Source organism: Myotis lucifugus, unplaced genomic scaffold (genome assembly GCF_000147115.1).
Source record: "Myotis lucifugus unplaced genomic scaffold, Myoluc2.0 scaffold_355, whole genome shotgun sequence".
Taxonomy (NCBI): domain Eukaryota; kingdom Metazoa; phylum Chordata; class Mammalia; order Chiroptera; family Vespertilionidae; genus Myotis; species Myotis lucifugus.
The window spans coordinates 234,449-253,705 of record NW_005871403.1 but is presented as its reverse complement, the minus strand read 5'-3'; the positions used below and the strand labels follow the sequence as shown (position 1 = coordinate 253,705).

General features: G+C 43.5%; 1 protein-coding gene across 14 annotated transcripts in view; it reads right to left on the bottom strand.

Annotated features, from left to right (window-relative positions):
• The window catches only part of NCOR1 (nuclear receptor corepressor 1), a 238,392-nt gene that overhangs the window by 136,989 nt on the left and 82,146 nt on the right, over positions 1-19,257 (bottom strand). For 2 of the 14 annotated variants that reach the window (XM_023764874.1, XM_023764872.1), the window contains exon 1: positions 5,119-5,141. The exons of the other annotated variants lie outside the window; for them this stretch is intronic. The gene's annotated coding sequence lies outside the window, so the exon portion shown is untranslated. Of the gene's footprint in view, positions 1-5,118; positions 5,142-19,257 lie in introns of those variants that run through there. 14 annotated transcript variants of the gene reach the window in all.

Below are 19,257 nucleotides of genomic sequence, written 5' to 3'. Positions count from 1 at the left end.
ATATAATCTCCTGATCACACAATATATTTCATTATTTCTAATTATTATAAGTTGTTAAATGTTATTAAGCATTTATATGTGCCACATATTATTCAATATATTCATCATCTCAACTCATAAACAAATCACATGATTTAATTGGTATTAGTAGTATTGTTTGGCCGGTGTAGGTCAGTGGTTGAGTGTCGACCTATGAACCAGGCGATCACAGTTTGATTCTGGGTCAGGGCACATGCCCAGGTTTCGGGCTTGATTCCCAGTGGGGAGCATAGAGGAGGCAGCCAATCAATGATTCTCTCTCATCATTGATGTTTCTCTCTCTCTCTCTCTCTCTCTCTCTCTCCCTCTTTCCTCATCTCTGAAATCAATAAAAAAAAAAAAAGTAATGGTATTACCACTTTACAAGTGAATAAACAAAAGACAAGACCAACTCAGCAGAACCAGACCCATAAAACTTAAAATAATTGTTATATTATTTTATTATAAATTTAATCTGATTCAATAAATAAAGGAGGGCTCAACATATTTTCAAAAATCAAGAAAAAAAATTTTAAATATATTTTTATTGATTTCAGAGAGGAAGGGAGAGGGAGAGAAACATCAATGATGAGAGAGAATCATTGATTGGCTGCCTTCTGCACGCCTTCTACTGGGGATCGAGCCCACAACCTGGGCAAGTGCCCTTGATTGGAATCGAACCCGGGACCCTTCAGTCTGCAGGCCGATGCTCTATCCACTGAGCCAACCCGGCTAGGGAAAGGAAATATTTTTTAATAATCAAGCAGATTTTAAAATGAGCCAAATAAAAATTCTAGCAATAAAAACATAATTATTGAAACTGAAAGTATATTTGATAGATTAAATATAACTGGAGAGAGTAATGTATCCTGAAACACAGAAATTTTAAAACTTTTCACAATGAAGCCCAAAGAAGTAACAAAATGGGAAAGAAAAGCAATTAAGACACATGGAAGACAAGAGTGCTATTACATTTAACAGGAATTTCAGAAGATGACAAAGAAACTGCAGGAAAGAGTTTGGTAAAAAAACATAATGGTTTAGAACTGATGAAAAACTCATAGAGGAAGCCCAATGAATCCCAAGCTGGATTTAAAAAAATAATAATCCACTTCTAAATACATGCTCGTAAAAACACCACCCAAAGAAAAAGATATTGAAAGGAGTCAGAGAAAAAATTCAGACTATCTACAAAAGAATACAAATTAGGGTAAAGGCTGGTGTTTTAACAATGGAAGCCAGAAGACAGTGTACCGAGAGAAAATAACCACATACCAAATAAAGAAATCTTTCAATAAACAGGCATAAATAAAAGATGACATTTAAGTAATAAAAAAAAACCCAAATACTGAATTTACTAACAAATCCTCACTAATGGAAATTCTGATGCTCTTCAAGCACAAGTTTGTATCCCAAATTGAAGATCTGCACTGCATGAAGGAATAATGAATGAATAAGATGACAAATGTGTGGATGAACCTAACTTAACATCTAATCTAATAAAAGAGAAACATGCAAATTGACCGCACCTCCGCTACGCCCAAGCCACGCCCACCAGCCAATCAGAGCAACTATATGCAAATTAACCCAACCAAGATGGCGGCCAGCAGCCACGGAGCTGGAGCAAGCAGGAGGCTTGGTTGCCCCAGCGATGGAGGAAGCCAAGCTTCCGCCTGCCCTGGCTGGCTGTGGCCTCCGCTCAAGGCAACAAAGTTTCAATTATAGAAGATAAATAAATCCCAGATACCTGCTTCCAGCCAGCCTCCAAACAGCCATCAGCCCCTCACCCAGGCTGGCCAGGCACCCCAGCGGGGACCCCCACCCTGAAGGGGCTGTGGCCAGCCTGCAAACAGCCATCAGCCACTCACCCAGGCTGGCCAGGCACCCCAGTAGGACCCCCCTCCCTGAAGGGGGTGTGGCCAGCCTGAAAACGGCCCTCAGCCCCTCACGCAGGCTGGCCAGGCACTCCAGCGGGGAACCCAACACTGAAGGGGGTGTTGCCAGTCTGAAAACGGCCCTCAGCACTCACACAGGCTGGCCAGGCACCCCAGCGGGACCCCCACTCTGATCCGGGACACCCTTCAGGGCAAACTAGCCAGTCCCCACCCATGCACCAGGCCTCTATCCTATATAATAAAAGGGTAATATAATAAAAGGGTAATATGCAAATTGACCCTAACAGCAGAACGACTGGGAATGACTGGTCACTATGACACACACTGACCACCAGGGGGCAGATGCTCAATGGAGGAGCTGCCTCTGGTGGTCAGTGCACTCCCACAGGGGGAGCTCTGCTCAGCCACAAGCCAGGCTGATGGCTGCCAGTACAGTGGTGGTGGTGGGAGCCTCTCCCGCCTCCTCAGCAGCACTAAGTATGTCCGACTGCAGCTTAGGCCTGCTCCCCGCTGGCAAGTGGACATCCTCCGAGGGCTGCTGGGCTGCCAGAGGGATGTCTGACTGCCAGCTTAGGCCCAATCCCCTGGGGAGCGGGCCTAAGCCAGCAGGTGGTCATCCCCCGAGGTGTCCTAGACTGTGAGAGGGCACAGGCCGGGCTGAGGGACCCCTCCTCCCGCCGAGTGCACAAATTTTTGTGCACCAGGCCTCTAGTCTACACTAATAAAAGAGAAACACGCAAATTGACCGTCCCTCTGCTATACCCACCAGCCAATCAGAGCGATATGCAAATTAACCCAACAAAGATGGCAGTTAATTTGCATACACAGGCGCAGAGCGAAGACTGAAGACAGCGTAGAAGGAAGCCAAGCGCTGCAGAAGGGAGCAAGGCAGCAGAGACGGGAGGAAGCCAAGGCAGCAGAGACGGGAGGGAGCGAGGCAGCGGACACGGGAGGGAGCGAAGTGGCTGACAAGGCAGCAGAGACGGGAGGGAGCGAAGCGGCTGATAAAGGAGGGAGCGAGGCAGCGAAGAAGGGAGGGAGCAAAGCGGCGGAAAAGCGGCAGACACGGGAGGAAGCGAGGCAGCGGAGACAGGAGGGAGCAAAGCAGCATAGAAGGGAGGGAGCCGAGGCGGCGGAGACAGGAGGGGGCGAGGCAGAGGAGACGGGAGGGAGCGAGGCAGAGGAGACGGGAGGGAGCAAGGCTCCAGCCTCAGGAAGCCCTATTCTTGCAGGAATAGGCCCGAGGAAGCCCTATTCTTGCAGGAATCTTCCTGCAACGGGCCTCTAGTGATTATATAAAACTAGAGGCCCAGAGCACGAAATCGTGCACAGGTAGGGTCCCTAGGTGTAGCCTGCGATCAGGCCCATCTTCCACATGCTCGCCAGTACCCGGTCTTGCCCCGCCACCCCCACCAGCCAGCCGGTTCCTCTCGCTGGCTCCAGGTCCTGCTCTACTGCTGTCACCAGCCACCCAGATTCTCCTTGCTGCCCTGAGTCCCGCCCCACCGCCACTGCCAACCACCTGGTCCCCCTTGCTGGCCCTCATCCCGCCCACCACTGCCGCCAGCCACCTGGTTCCCCTTGCCGGCCCCCCACCTCATAGCAACTGGTTGAGCGGTCATTCCGGTCATTACACTTATGGTCGCTGGCCTTTTATTTATAGAATAATGTCTTAGGTGGTTTTAAAAAAGAACTAAAATATATGATATCAAAAGCATAAACATTGGGAAGATAGAAAGAACTGAAGTTCTATACCTTCATACTACTCAAGAACATGGCTAAGATACTTATTAGTTTTGGGATTCGACTTAAACAGGCTGTTAAAATTTTCTGGGGATAAAAAATAAAAAATAAAAAAAATTTCTGTGGAATAACTAACTATAAGCAAAGAAATACGATCCAACTAGTGGGACAGGAGAAAATGAAATAAGACCAAAAAAATCAATCCAGAATAAGGATTAAAAAAAAATACCAACATCAGCATAAAAAAAAAAATAGGACAAATAGCATACATAAAGTAGTTAAAAATCCTTGAGATATTACTAATCATCATTATCAGTTTAAAAAAAACTAAATTATGCTGTGGAAAGACAGGTTGCCAGACTGTATACAAAACCTTTGTAAGAGATACACCTTAAATATAAGAGCACAGAAAGTAAAGGGAAGGGAAAAGATAGGCTAACACCCCCTAGCTGGTTTGGCTCAATGGATAGAGAATCGGCCTGGGGACTGAAAGGTTCCAGGTTCGATTTCGGTCAAGGGGACATGCCCAGGTTGTGGGCTCGATCCCCAGTAGGGGGCATGTAGGAGGAAGCCCATCAACGATTCTCTCTCATCATTGATGTTTCTCTCTCTTTCTCCCTCTCTGAAATCAATAAAAAATATTAAATTTAAAAAAAAGATAGGCTAACTAGCATCAACCAAAAGAGCTGATCTAATTATAATTACATCACTATTAGGCAAAAAAGACTTTATGGTAGAAATCATTCAAAAAGATAGAATGTCATTACCTTACAATAAACGATTTCACTGACCAGGAAAATAAAAATTATAAATATGTACAAACCTAAAATAAGAGCCTCAAAATGTACAGAATAAAAATTGAGAATTGAAAGAAAATGTATGCAAATATATATCTGTTAATGGGTTAATATCCAAAATATATAAAGAACTCACAGAACTCAAAAGAAGAAAAAAATCCAATTAAAAAATTGGTAGACAAACTAAATAGCCATTTTTCCAAAGAAGACATACAGATGACCCACAGGTACATAAAAAGATGCTCAACAACATTAATTTAATCAAGAGGGAAATGAAAATCAAAACCACAATGAGATATCAACGTACACCTGTTAAAGTAGTTATTATAAAAACATAAGAAATAAATGTGGGTGAGGATGTGAAGAAAAGTGAATCCTTGTTGGTGGGAATGTAAATTAGTACAATCACTATGAAAAACATCATGGAGGTTCCTCAAAAATTTCAAAATACAACTATCATATGATGAAGCAATTCCATTTCTGGGTATTTCTGAAAAGAAAACAAAAACACGAATTCAACAAGCTATACGCACCCCCATGGTAACTGTAGCATTATATACAATAGTCAAGATATGGAAACAATCTGTCCCTGACAGATAAATAAAGGAAATGTGATATATATAAAGGCATATTATTCAGCCATAAAAAAAAGAAGGATATCTTACTGTTTGTGACACATAGATGGACCTTGTGGGCATTACGCTAAATGAAATAAGTGAGACAAAGAAAGACAAATACCATATGATATCAGTTAGATATATGTGAAATCTTGAATACAAAGTCAACAATAAAACCCAGTACGCAGACATAGAGATCAGATTGGTGGTTGCCAAAGTTGGATGGGTAGGCAAATGGGTGAAAGAGTCAAAAGATACAAACTTGCAATTCTAAAATAAATAAGTAATGGAGATGTGATGTGCAGCATGGAGACTACAGGTAATAATACTAAATTGCATATTTGAAAGTTGTTAAGAGAGTAGATCTTAAAAGTTCTCATCACAAGGGGAAAAAATCTGTAATTATGTATGGTGATGTATGTTAAAAAGACTTATTGTATTGTGGCAATCATTTTGCAACATAAACAAATACTGAATGATTATATTGTACCCCTAAAACTAATGTTTTATGTCAATTACACCCCAATTTAAAAAAGAGACCTATTAGGAAAATGGACAAATCCAAAACCATAATGGCAACTGATAAGTTGCAAATAAAAATGAGACAAGATATACATTCTTCTCAAGTATGTCCACAATATTTTTATGAAAACTGACCATCATACTAGGCTAAAATTCAAGAACACAAACATTTCTAACTTTACTGTGACCAGAGACTGGTGTGTTACAGACTACAGCTCAGGTCACAATAAAGTGAAAATCAAATAACTAAAAATAGCCAAGAAAAAATTAATTAATAGAGAGATCAAAAAAGAAACCATAACAGATAATAAAAAGTATTATATATTATACCTTGTGGAATGAAGTTAAAGTAGTGCAGAGAGAGAGAGAAGACAAAGCTAAAAAAGTAATGTGTTAACAAGTTATAAAGAGCAGAAAACCAAAGAAAGAAAATAAGAAGCAGAAACTTATGGTATAGAAGATAAAATTATATTCCAAAATATAAGAGGAAAAATTATCTCCAGAAGAAACAGAACTGAATTTTTATTAAAAAGTTGAATAGCTAAGAGATAAAACCAAGATGGCAGCATAGGTTAATGCAGCACTAGCCATCTCCCACAACTGTATCAAAATTACAATTAAAATACAGAACCACCATCATTGAGAACTACCTGAAATCTGGCTGAATGGAACTTCTACAACAAGAAAAGTAAAGAAAAAGGCACACTGAGACTGGTAGGAGGTATGGAGGCACTGAACAGGGCTGCTGGTCTGACACCCATATGTGGCATGTTTTTAATTAGGAGTGAAATCTTGGCTGTAGAGGCTTCCGTAAGGAGCAAGGGGTCCCAGTCCCACACCAGACCCCTCAGCCCAGGAGGGTTCCAGAGCTGGGAAGAGAAGTCCCTGAAACTTCGGGCAATAAAAACCAGCGGGGATTGTGGATGAGTGACATGGAGGCTGCTTGAGACCCAGACAGTTCCTCTTAAAGGGCTGGCACACAGACTTGCGTGGACTTGCTCCCTCTGAGCTCCAGCACTGGGGCAGTGGCTTGAGTACATCCAGTGACATAGAGGGAGAAACTAAATTGGCATCAGACAAGAATTCGGGGCAGCTTTCTCCCAGACAAAAGTGCTGACAGGGGTCACTGTTCCTATACTGAGACCTCCCCCATCCCAGAGCTGACTGGAAGGAGCCATATCTGTGTCTCCATCAACCTGACTCACCCTGTTCACTCTGCTTTGGTGATTCCCTGAGACCCCACCCCACCCCACCCCACCCAATTTGTACCCCACCCAAGCAGTTTGCAGTGGCTTTCCCGTATGAATGGCCTGTCCAGGCTCAGGCTTCAGACTTTACTAAAATCTCTCAAACTAGCAGCAGCTGGTGTCAGCATGCCACATACCCCTCAATAAGAGGCCCCAAGCCCGGCACTAGCAGCAGCCAACTTACTTCACAGCTTGGCCTCTCCTGGGCACTTCCAACCCTAACACAAGAAGGAGCCATCTGCAGATTGTTCTATAGCTCCTGATGGGTAGGCAATGGCTAACTTTGCACCTCCCGGGAGGCACCAGAGTCAGTGCACCCAGTGGACAGCTTCAGACCACACCAGATTACAACTCTACACATCCACGAGCGACACCCTCAAGGGGCAGACTCAGTGAGCACCAAAGCCCTACTATAGAAAGTCCTGCCCCATAAGGCTATCTCCAGCACAGCAGCTCTTCTGCTATAGGCATAGCTCAGTGGTCGGCAAACTCATTAGTCAACAGAGCCAAATATCAACAGTACAACGACTGAAATTTCTTTTGAGAGCCAAGTTTTTTAAATTTAAACTATATAGGTAGGTACATTGTTATTAACTTAATTAGGGTACTCCTAAGGCTTAGGAAGAGCCACACTCAAGGGGCCAAAGAGCCGCATGTGGCTCTCAAGTCGCAGTTTGCCAACCACGGGCATAGCTGATCCTCACAGCAAATTGGCCTGGGGGTCAATTCCTCTCAGTGATGCCAACAACAATCAAGGCTCAACTACAATAAGACAGTGCACACAGCCCACACAGCCCACACAGGGGTGTACCTAGAATACCCAGCTCAGGTGACTAGGGAGGCTGAGCCACTGGGCTCCACAGGACACCTACTACACAAGGGCACTCTACCAATTCGAGGAGGAGAAGAAAGATAAAAAATATGAACAATAAAATGGCAATAAATACATATCTATCAACAACTGAACCTAAAAATCAAAATAAATGAACAAAGAATAGAACCACAGGCATGGAAAAATGGAAAAGACTGACAAATCTCAGAGGGAGGAGATTATCCAAAGAACTTATATGCATATATGCATTACCTATGGACACAAACAACAGGGTGGTGAAATCCTGGGATGGGGTGAGACTGGGTGGATTTGGGCAATGTGGGGAAAAGGGGACATATCTATTAAAGATTTTTAAAAAATAAATAAAAATGCCCTATCCAGTTTGGCTCAGTGGATAGAGCATCGGCCTGTGGACCAAAGGGTCCCAGGTTGACCCCAGTCAAGGGCATGTACCTCAGTCATAGGCTCCTGGCCCTCATCCCGCCCACCACTGCCGCCAGCCACTTGGTTCCCCTTGCCGGCCCCCCACCTCATAGCCACCTGGTTCCCCTTGCCGGCCCCCCACCTCAAAATCAATGGAAAAATATCCTCGGGTGAGGGTAATAAATAAATAAATGTATAGGTAAGAATATGGGAAAAGAAAAGTTGAATAGCTATTTTTAAAAATCTTCACACATGCACAAAGATATAACCAGACCAAGCTGATTTTATTAAGTGCTACCAAACACTCACAGAACAAACAATCACAATCTTACTAAAATTATTTCAGAGGTTAAAAATGTGCTGACAATAGAGCTAGAAGGTATTATGCAAAGTGAAATAAGTCAGTCAGAGAAAGACAAAGAGCACATGATTTCACTTATATATAGAATCTAAAGAACAATATAAAGGAACAAACAAAACTAGAGTCTTAGATACAGAGAATAGACTGATGTTTGTCAGAGGGGAGAGGATGAAAAAGGTGAAGGGATTGATAAGTACAGATTGGCAATTACAAAATAGTCATGGAGATGTAACGTACAGCATAGGAAATACAGTCAGTAATCCTATCTAATAAAGAGAGAATATGCAAATTGATCGTCACTCTGTCACAGCAGAGGCAGGGTTTCTGTAACACAAGATGGCTGCACTCACAGCAGAGTCCAAGTTCCCGTAACAAGCCTTAACGAGCAATCAGCAGGGACCTGAGGCTGCGTGGTGCTGGGCCGGGGCAGGGGACCTGAGGCTGCACCCCCCACCCAGTGGGGCTTGACAGGGGACCTCAGACCGCACCACCCACCCAGCAGGGCTTGACAGGGGACCTCAGGCTGCGCCACCCACCCGAAAGGGCTTGATGGGGGACCTCAGGCCATGCCCCCCGCCCAGTGAAGCTTGACTGGGGAACTCAGGCCGCGCCCCCCACCCGGCGGGGTTGACAGGGGACCTGAGGCTGCACCCCCCCACCCGGCGTCAGGCCAGGGGACCTGAGGCTGCGCCCCCCACCCAGGGGGCTTGACGGGGGTGGGGCCAGCCAGGTCTGGATCTCGCCCAATGGGGGTGGGGCTGGCCAGGTCTGGGTCTCGCGTGATTTCGAGGCGCACGCGGGTGGGCCAGGACTTGGCTCTGGGTCCTGCGGCACGCCCCAGACTCTGACAGGAGGAAGATTTTCATATACATTTTACTAATTTTTTCATCTCTGACAATTCTATTATAGAGAAAGGGCAAACAACAATATTAAAATATTTCCTCTAATTAATTCCCTTTTAATGTGCACAAATTTCATGAACCGGGCCACTAGTACTGGAATAAGTATATATGACACCAGTTGCATACTGGTAATAACAGGGAGAATACTTTATATACTTTATAAAGTATATGATTATCTAACCACTATGCTCCTGAAACTAATCTATAATAATAAAAGCATAATATACTAATTAGACCGGACAGCCGAATGACCTTCCAGACAACCTTCCAGACAAAGCCGGGGCTGAGAGGGGCAAGGCAAGCCGCCGTGGCTGCGAGAGCCGAGCATCTTGCACGAATTTTGTGCATCGGACCTCTAGTACAAAATATTAAATGTGAACTGTAATTGAATAAAAATAAAGAAAATGTAATGACAAAAATAAGAACCTTATAAGAGAGGTAGCCTGACAATCCCTCATGCAGTGGCAGCTGGTGGGGAGCAGTGGTGTGGTGATTGAGCTGTGAGCCTGGCGGGCATGGGCCGAGCCCCAGCCTGGCCTCTGTGTGCCCCCCTGGCTCTGCACCCCTGATGCTGCACAGGTACTGATCCCACCCCAGCCAGGACAATGGTGAAGTATTTCCTGGGCCAGAGTGTGCTCCAGAGTTCCTGGGACCAAGTGTTTGCTGCCTTCTGGCAGCGGTATCCGGACCCCTATAGCAAACATGTCTTGAAGGAATACACAGTGCACCAGGAGGTGACCCCTGACTAGAAGCTCCTGTCCCAGAGACTACTAACCAAGCTGCAAGGTGAGGTTCCGTCCAAAAGCCTTGCTGAGACAGCCAAGGAAGCCAAGGAGGATCCAAAGGAGATAGCACTGGCAGTACATACAAGGCAAAGGACCTTGTCAGCAAGGAAGCCACCAAGAAGCAGCAGCAGCAGCAGTTTGTGTAGCTAGCCCAGACCCTGGTGCAGCAGCACACCAGACCACTCAGGTGCACTTCCTCTGCCCTCTCCCCTTGTACTTTATTATTAAAAGTCAACTTCCAGCCTGACCTATTTTCTGAGTAGTGAGTTTGAGGTGGTATCTGTTTGGCATCTACAGTGCATCACACACATTACCCAAGTCTGGACCAAGCCTGCTTCTTCCCGTTTTGGATAGCTGAGAAGAGATTTGCCCAGGATCACAAATAGTGTGTAGGCAAAGTGGTCATAAGCACTTAACTGTAAGTAAGCCCCATAAGAGCAGGGACCTTTGTTTTGTTCTCTGCTGTGTCCCAAGTACCTGGAACAACCTTATCGATCACATAATAGACACTCAATAAATATTCACTGAATTCAATCAGCCCCCCTCCTCCAAAAAAAAAAACTTACAGGAAAGAAATATTACAGGCTGATCTTGCTCTCACATATCAGATACAAAAATTCTAAGATAAATATTGTGCAAGAAAATCCAGCAATCTACACTAATAAAAGGAAAAGATGTTAATTGACCATACCTTCACTACGCCCATCAGCCAATCAGAAGAGTATGCAAATTAACCCAACAAAGATGGCCGTTAAATTTGCATACTGCAGGCGGGGCAGCACAGCGCGATCCGCCCGCCCCACCGCCAGCCGCCGCATGTGCACGGCCCCGGCAGGCGGCGGGGCGGGGCACGGCAGATGGCGATCCGCCCGCCCCGCGCCCCGCCCTGCTGCCTGCCGGGCCTGCCGTCCATGTGCACGGCCCAGCGGCCAGTGGGGCGGGGCGGATCGCGATTCACCCGCCCCGCCCCGCCGCCTGCCGGGCCTGCCGTCCATCTGCGCGGCCCGGTGGCCAGCGGGGCGGGCGCAGTGGATCACTATCCGCCCACCCCGCCCCACCGCCCACCGGCCTGCCGTGTGCGGGGACAGCGGGGCGGGCGGCGCGGAGAGGGCCTGCCATCTGCGACCCAGCACGGATCCAGGCCTGCCATCTGCCACCCAGGGAGCGTGCCTAAGCCAGCAGGTGGTTATCTCCCAAGGAGTCCCAGACTGTGAGAGGGCACAGGCTGGGCTGAGGGACACCCCCCGACAAATTTTTGTGCACCGGGCCTCTAGTCTATATATAAAAGGCTAATATGCTAAGTGTCCGATCAGTCACTATCGATAATCGGGGAGGGGGGGGGGGCTCCACAATTGCCCCAAAGAGGGAGGCCTAGGCCACCAACCAGCGGGCTGCAGTGGGTGGGCAGGGCCTCCCTCTGCGGGGTGCGATCCATCATGGAGCCCCGGCCGGGGGGGCAGGGCCTACCTCTTTGGAGCGATCCATCAAGGAGCCCCGGCTGGGTGAGTGGGGCCTACCTCTTTGGGGCAACCGATTGCGGGGCTCTTGGACTGTGAGAGGGCACAGGCCGGGCTGAGGGAACTGCACCCCCCCTCGAGTGCACAAATTTCGTGCACTGGGCCTCTAGTTAATTATAATAAAGCTAAAACTGTAGAACAGTGGGCAAAGAATGAAATTTTCAATTAATTATCCATACCGGAATAAAAATGAATGTTGACTCCTGCCTTAAGGCAGTCACAAAACATCAATTTCTGGTAGCTTAAGAATAATGTAAGGGGTGATGTCAGTAGCATGGTGGCATGAGAGGAACCCTATGACTGTTCCTTGTAAGTAAAAAGTAGGATAGCTATAATTCAACAAAAGATTCCCTGCTCAACACACAAACATATCTGAAAGTTCCACACACTGACACATCTGAACGTGGGCACATCCAGATGAACAGGGGAGACTGGACAAGGAAAGGACAAGACTGCAGAGGAAATCCAGCCCTAGTGGTGTCCCAGGCCACCACTGTGATAGCAGTGATAGCAGTGAAAGGTCAGGGTACGACCCCAACAGAGACAGCAATCAATTGGGCCTGGCACACACAGAGGCTGAGCCCAAGATAAGGGGCAGAGAAGAGGTTCATTCCACACACCACCATCACCAAAGAAATCTACAGATGTAGGAACCTTCCCATCCTCTATGGCCCACCCAGCACTAAAATTCTGAGCAGATTGAGAAGAGGCAAAAAAAAACACACAAAAAAACACCAACTTTCCAACCTGCGTGGTCTGTACTCATTGCAGCTAAAGCAACTACAAAGAACAGAGCACAGATGCTCCCACCCCATGCCCTGTCACTGCAGAGCCTAGTAAAAGCAGCTGGGTCAATTCAGACAGAGTGGCTCTGTTGGCACCTCTCACTACAGGAAGGCAGCACCAGGAAAACAAAGGCCAAGAGACCCATAGACCATAACTTTCCTCCATGTAGATGCTGTCCCAAGACAAAGGGGACCAAGTACCTGGTTGTAAAGAGGACACCCAGCTCCTTGGCCAATATGGAGAAGGGAATGGGGAGAATTTCCATGGCAGAGGCAACACCGCCCCATAGAGATAATCCCGGAGGCATCAATTCTCTTCGTACAGGTAAGAAAAGAAAAACCTTTCGCTTCAGCACCACTTACAAGAAAAAAAAAGCAAGTCCTCTACTTATCAAGTTAAGAGTCAAATACTTTTAAAAAATGTTTTAAAGAAAGAAAAAAGAGATTTCATTTCCACAAATGGCAGGAAGAGAAATAACCATCAAGTACAATGAATAACCAAGGTAACAAGGGAGTTCAGAAAGAAAATTTAAAAATCTCCAGAAAATAAACTTGAAGATAAGGAAGACTATGATTTAAATGACAAGAGAATTCAAGATTACAGTTCTGAAAAAAAAACTCAACAAGATACAAGAAAACTCAGAAAAGTAATTCAACAAACTCAGAAATAAAATAAATGGCAAAGAGTATTTCACCAAAGATATTGAAACTTAAACATAGACATACACACACACACACACACACACACACATACACACACACACAAATTCTGGAGCTAAAGCACTCAATACATCAGGTAAAGAATAAGGAAACCTTTGGAGTAGCAGTCGCCAACCGGTGGTCCACAGACCACTGGTGGTCCAAGAGGTCCGAAAGGTTGTCGACCACTGAATTAGACAGCCTAAGAAATAGAGGAGACCAGACAGAGGAAAGAATTACTGATACTGAAGCTAGAAGTCTAGAAATGACTCAGATGGAAGAGAGAGAATGGAGAGTATGAAGAAAACTCAAAGATCAGTATGAGAACTATCTGACTCCATTAGAAAAAGCAACGTAACAATAATGGGTCCACCAGAAGAAGAAGAGAGGAAGAAAGGAACATAGAATCTATTCAAACAAATAATCAATGAGAACTTCTCAAACCTATGGAAAGAACCGGACCCTTGAATCCAATAAGCTAACACCTAATTATCTCAACCCAAAAAGGCCTTCTCCAGGGCATATTACATTAAAGCTCTCAAAAATTAATGGCAAAGAAAGAATTCTCAATGAAGCCAGAGAAAAGATGGTAACCTCGTGGGATTTATCACAGAAACCCTAAAAGCTGGGAAAGATTGAAATGAAATATTCAAATTATTGCCCGGCCGGTGTGGCTCAGTGATTGAACCAGGAGGTTATGGTTCAATTCCCAATCAGGGCACATGCCCAGATTGCAGGCTCAATCACCAGTAGGGGGCGTGCAGGGGGCTGCCAATCAAGATTCTCTTTCATCATTGATGTGTCTATCTCTCTCTCCCTCTCCCTTCCTCTCTGAAATCAATAAAAAGATACTAAAAGATATATATATATATATATATATACATATATATATATATTCAAATTATTGAAAGAGAGAAATCACCAGCTATGAATAGTATATTTAGCACAGTTAACCTTTAGATATAATAAAGAAATAAAGGCTTTTCCAGGCATATATAAGCTGAGGGAATCTACCACCATAAGATCTGCAATAAAAGACAGGCTGAGCCCTAGCCTGGCTCAGTGGATGGAGTATCACCCCGAAGAGTGAAGGGTCACAGGTTCGATTCCAGTCAAGGGCATGTACCTCGATTGCAGGCTCAATCCCCAGCCCCAGTCGGGGGGCACGTGAGAGGCAATCAATTGATGTATTTCTCTCACATCGATATTTCTCTCTCTCCCCTCCCTTCCACTCTCTCTTTAAAAAGAAAAATCAATGGAGAAAACATCCTCTTGTGAGGATTAACAACAACAACAACAAAAAGACAAGCTGAAAGGTGCTCTTCTACATGAAACAAAAAAACAAAAGAATACAAAACTGTAACAGGACTAACAGACACAGAACAAGGCAATTGCAACTCTTGTTCAGAATACAGCATTAAACACTTAAAACATATCATAAAGGTCAAAGGAGATAAAAGCATTAAATAAAAAAGAAAAAAAACAATAGCTATTGCAATTTGGAAATGCATGAACAGCATAAAAAAGTGATTTGTGAAAACAAAAATATGAAGAGGGAGGAGAATAGGACTGAACTTGCACAGGTGAATGAACATAAGATGCAATCAGAAGAATAAAGACTACTGTAAATATGAAATGTTTTTCCCAATATACTTAATGGTAGCCACAAAACAAAAATCTAAAACTAAGACACACAGCCCTGACCAGTTTGGCTCAGTGGATAGAGCGTCGGCTTGCGGATGGAAGGGTCCCAGGTTCGATTCTGGTCAAGGGCGTGTACCTTGGTTGCGGGCACATCCCCAGTGGGAGGTGTGCAGGAGGCAGCTGATCGATGTTTCTCTCTCTCATTGGTGTTTCTGACTCTCTATCCCTCTCCCTTTCTCTCTGTAAAAAATCAATAAAATATATTAAAAAAATAAAAATAAAAAAATAAAACTAAGACACATACAACAACAACAACAACAAAAGAGGAAATGGATAAATCAAATCAAAGAATACCACCAAACTAGAATAACAGACAGAAAGACAAGGGTAAAGAAACAATGCACAGCTACCAGAAACAATGCACAGCTACCAGAAAACAAAAGATAAAATGGCTATAGGAATTCCTCATACGTCAAAAAATCACAATAAATGTACATGGACTGAACTCATCAATTAAAATGCACCAAGTAGTGTGATGGGTTAAGAAATAAAACCTAACAGCCCTGGGCAGTGTGGCTCAGTAGTTAATAACAGAGTGTCAGTCCACACACCAAAGGATCGCAGGTTCAATTCCCAGTCAAGGGCACATATCTGTTTTGCAAGTTCGATCTCCCACCCTGGTCTGGGCGAATGCAAGAGGCAACCAATAGATGTTTCTCTCTCACATTAATGTTTTCCTGTTTCTTTCTCTCTCTCTCTCTCTCTCTCTCTCTCTTTCTCTCTCTAACTTTCGCTCTCTCTCTCTCTGCCCCCCTTCCTCTCTCTCTCTAAAAATCAATAAAAAAAACATATCCACAGGTGAGGATTAAAAGAATAAAATGAAGATACATAGAAATGGCCCTAGCCAGTTTGGCTCAGTGGATAAGCATTGGCCCTCAGCCTGAAGAGGCCGGGTTCAATTCCCTCAGTTGCAGGCTCAATCCCTAGCCCCAGTCGGGGTGTGTGATGGAGGCAACAAATCGATGTGTGTTTCTCACATCACTGTTTCTCTCTCTCTCTCTCTCTCTGTCTCTTCCCACCCCTTCCACGCTCTTAAAAAAAAAAAAAATGTCGCCCTGACCGGTTTGGCTCAGTGGCTAGAGCGTCGGCCTGCGGACCGAAGAGTCCCAGGTTCGATTCTGGTCAAGGGCATGTGCCTTGGTTGCAGGCACATCCCCAGTAGGGGGTGTGCAGGAGGCGGCTGATTGATGTTTCTCTCTCATCTATGTTTCTGGCTCTCTATTCCTCTCCCTTCCTCTCTGTAAAAAATCAATAAAAAATATATATTAAAAAAAATATGTCAATGGAAAAAATATCCTCGGGAGAGGATTAACCAAAAAAATGATACAGAGAAATGAATGAGAATCACAACAGACATATCAAAATGTGGGGGAGTTATAGCATTACTCTACAGCCTACCTCAAGAAACAAAAATTGCAACTAAAAAACCTAATATTTCACCTTTAAGAATTAGAAAAAGAATAAATGAAGCCCAAAGTCAGTAGAAAGAAAAAAATAATTAAATTTAGAACAGAATGAAATAAAATAAAGAACAAAAGACAATAAAAATTTAATCAAACAAGAGCTGGTTCTTTGAAAAAAATTAATAAAATTGACAAACTCCTGGCTAGACTCACTAAGAAAAGAAAGAGGAAAGACTCACATAAACAAAGTCAGAAATGAAAAAGAAGTTAAAATGGACTCCACAGATATACAAAGGACTATATAACAATACTATGAAAGTATATACACCACCAAATTCAATACCTTAGAAGAAATGAACAAGTTCTTAGAAATAAATAAGTTTCCTAGATTGAATCATGAAGAATTGGAAAACCTAAATAGACCAGTTAACAGTAAGGAAATTGGAAGAGTAAGCAAAAAACTTCTAAAATGTATGGCCAGGTGGCTCAGTTGGAACACAGTCCCATGCAACAAAAGGTTGGGGATTCGATTCCCGGTCAGGGCACATACCTAGGTTTCAGGTTCAATCCCCAGTCAGGGTGCGTACAGGAGGCAACCAATTGATGTTTGCTTTCTCATCTCTCTCTCTCTCTCCCCCTCCCTCCCTCTAAACATATCCAAGGGTGAGAATTTAAAAAGATATATAGAGATAGATAGATAGATAGATAGATAGATAGATAGATACAAAGGGAGACTTGACTGTGGATGGTGAGTACACACTGCAATATATAAAGCTGTACATTTAAATTTGTATGTTATTAACCAATACCACTCCTATAAATTTAAGAAAAAGAATGTGAAAAGCATTAACTATAAAACTTTTCAAAAGACTATAATATAGTAAACTATTTTAATCATGCCAAGGTGGCTTGGGAGGGGCAGGTGTGGGATAGAGGAGGTCAATGGGGGAAAAAATACAAAGGGGACATCTGTAATACTTTCAACAATAAAGATAAATTTAAAAATAAAATGATGCCAGGGTAGTCGCATATAAAATCTAAAGAAACTCTGTTCACCAAAAAACACTATTAAGCTCCAAGACCTAAATTAAGTGCTAAAACTATAAAACTCCCAAAAGAAAACATAGGTACAGGCAAGGAGTGGTTGAAGATGGCAACAATGATCCTAAACTCACCACCTCCCAAAGACACACTGAATCTACAGCTATATATGGAACAATTTCCTCTGAAAAAGACCTGAAAACTAACTAAGCAACTCCTTCACAACAGGCAAATGAGGAAAATGCCCAGTCAAAGCAGACAGCTCCAGAATGACAAATAGGAAGGAATGGGGTGCTCACAGATGGACAGGAAGAGACATTACGGTGGTAAAACAGAACAAGTTACTGGGTGCTTTGTTCGAATGCCTATGGATCATGAGAAACCAAGAAGCTAAACACACAAAACAAACGGGTCGAACAACTGGAGGCATAAGGAGGGGAAAAAAGGAGAAAAAGAACAGGATAAATAGAAGAGAATTTTAGACATGAAAATGTTAACAATACATGGAAAAAAGAAAGCTTGTGCCTAGGAAAAAAGAAAGCAAAGGTATAAGTCTTTGTAACCTTGGATTATGCAAGGGTTTCTTAGATAGGACACCAAAAGCAAAAGTAGTAAAAGATAAAATAAATTCAACTTCATCACAATTAAAAACTTTTGGCCCTGGTGTGACTACCACCCAGCTATTATCTGGAACAGTAGTCATTTATCTCCATCCTATTCTCTCCCACCTAAGAGGATGCCATCATCACCATTAACCCATTAAATTCATTAATTAAATAGATTAAATTCCCAATCGGTTTCTGTCCATTTCTGACTTTTCTGGCGGATTCCTTCTGTTTTCCATACACTGGGATCGCACTGTTTTATTTATTGAGGCTTAACATTATTTTGTAAAATCTTGCAGAGCCTGACCTGTAAGCACTAGCTACTTTTCAAATAATTTAAAGTTTTTCTATTGTTTAACCTTATTTGGGGGGCAGAGGGGTACGCTAAAGTGACGTTTCTGGCTCCAAAATAAAAATGTGAGAGCTACCCTGGGTGGGTGGCTCAGCTGGTTAGAGCGTTGTCCCATACACCAAAAGGTTGTGGGTTCAATTCCCAGTCAGGGTGCATACCTAGGTTGCAGGTTCGATCCCCAGTTGGGGCACATATGGGAAGCAATGGATCAATGTTTCTATCTTTTTCTCTCCCTTCCTCTCTCTAAAAATTAATAAACATGTCCTCAGGGTGAGGATTTTTTTTTTAAATATGAGAGCCATTTATATATGGAAGATTCAATGGACATGAGCCCACTAAGGTCCCAGAACTATCTTTTCAGTTGGGGAACTAAAGACTAACAAAGATTATCACTTTAAAGTGGATAATGATGAAAGTGGGCACCAGTTATCTTTAAGAATGGTTTAGTGCTGGTGCAAAGGATGAATTGAGCATTGTTGAAAAAAAGGCAATGAATTATGAAGACAGTCCAATTTAAGTAATACTGGCAACTGAAACCATCTGTACAAACCAATGTTTCCCTTAGTGGCTTTGAAATAACACCACCTGTGGTCTACACGTGCTTCAGGGCCTGTGCATATTAGCGGACAGCAATCAGCAGCTGTGGAGGAAGATGCAGAATCAGAAGATCTTTGAAGAAGAGGAGGCTGTCAAACTCCCACATAATCTGTAAAGTGATATACCCCTAGAAATGGTAGCAAGGTTCCACAGATAAAAGTAAAACGTAATGATGAAGATATTGAATATAATGAGGAGGAGGAAACTGAAGAAAGAGTTCCAGTAAAGAAACCTATACATATCAAACTAGAATGGAAAAGACTAAAAAATAAAACGGGAAAAACTCCTAAAATACAGAAGGACCTAGCTTTGTAGATGACATTAAATCAAAAATTCAGGCAAATCGAGAAAAACCATATTGAACAGTCCTGGTATTGTGAGCCCAAAAATGAAGAGAGAGATAAAGGAGAGA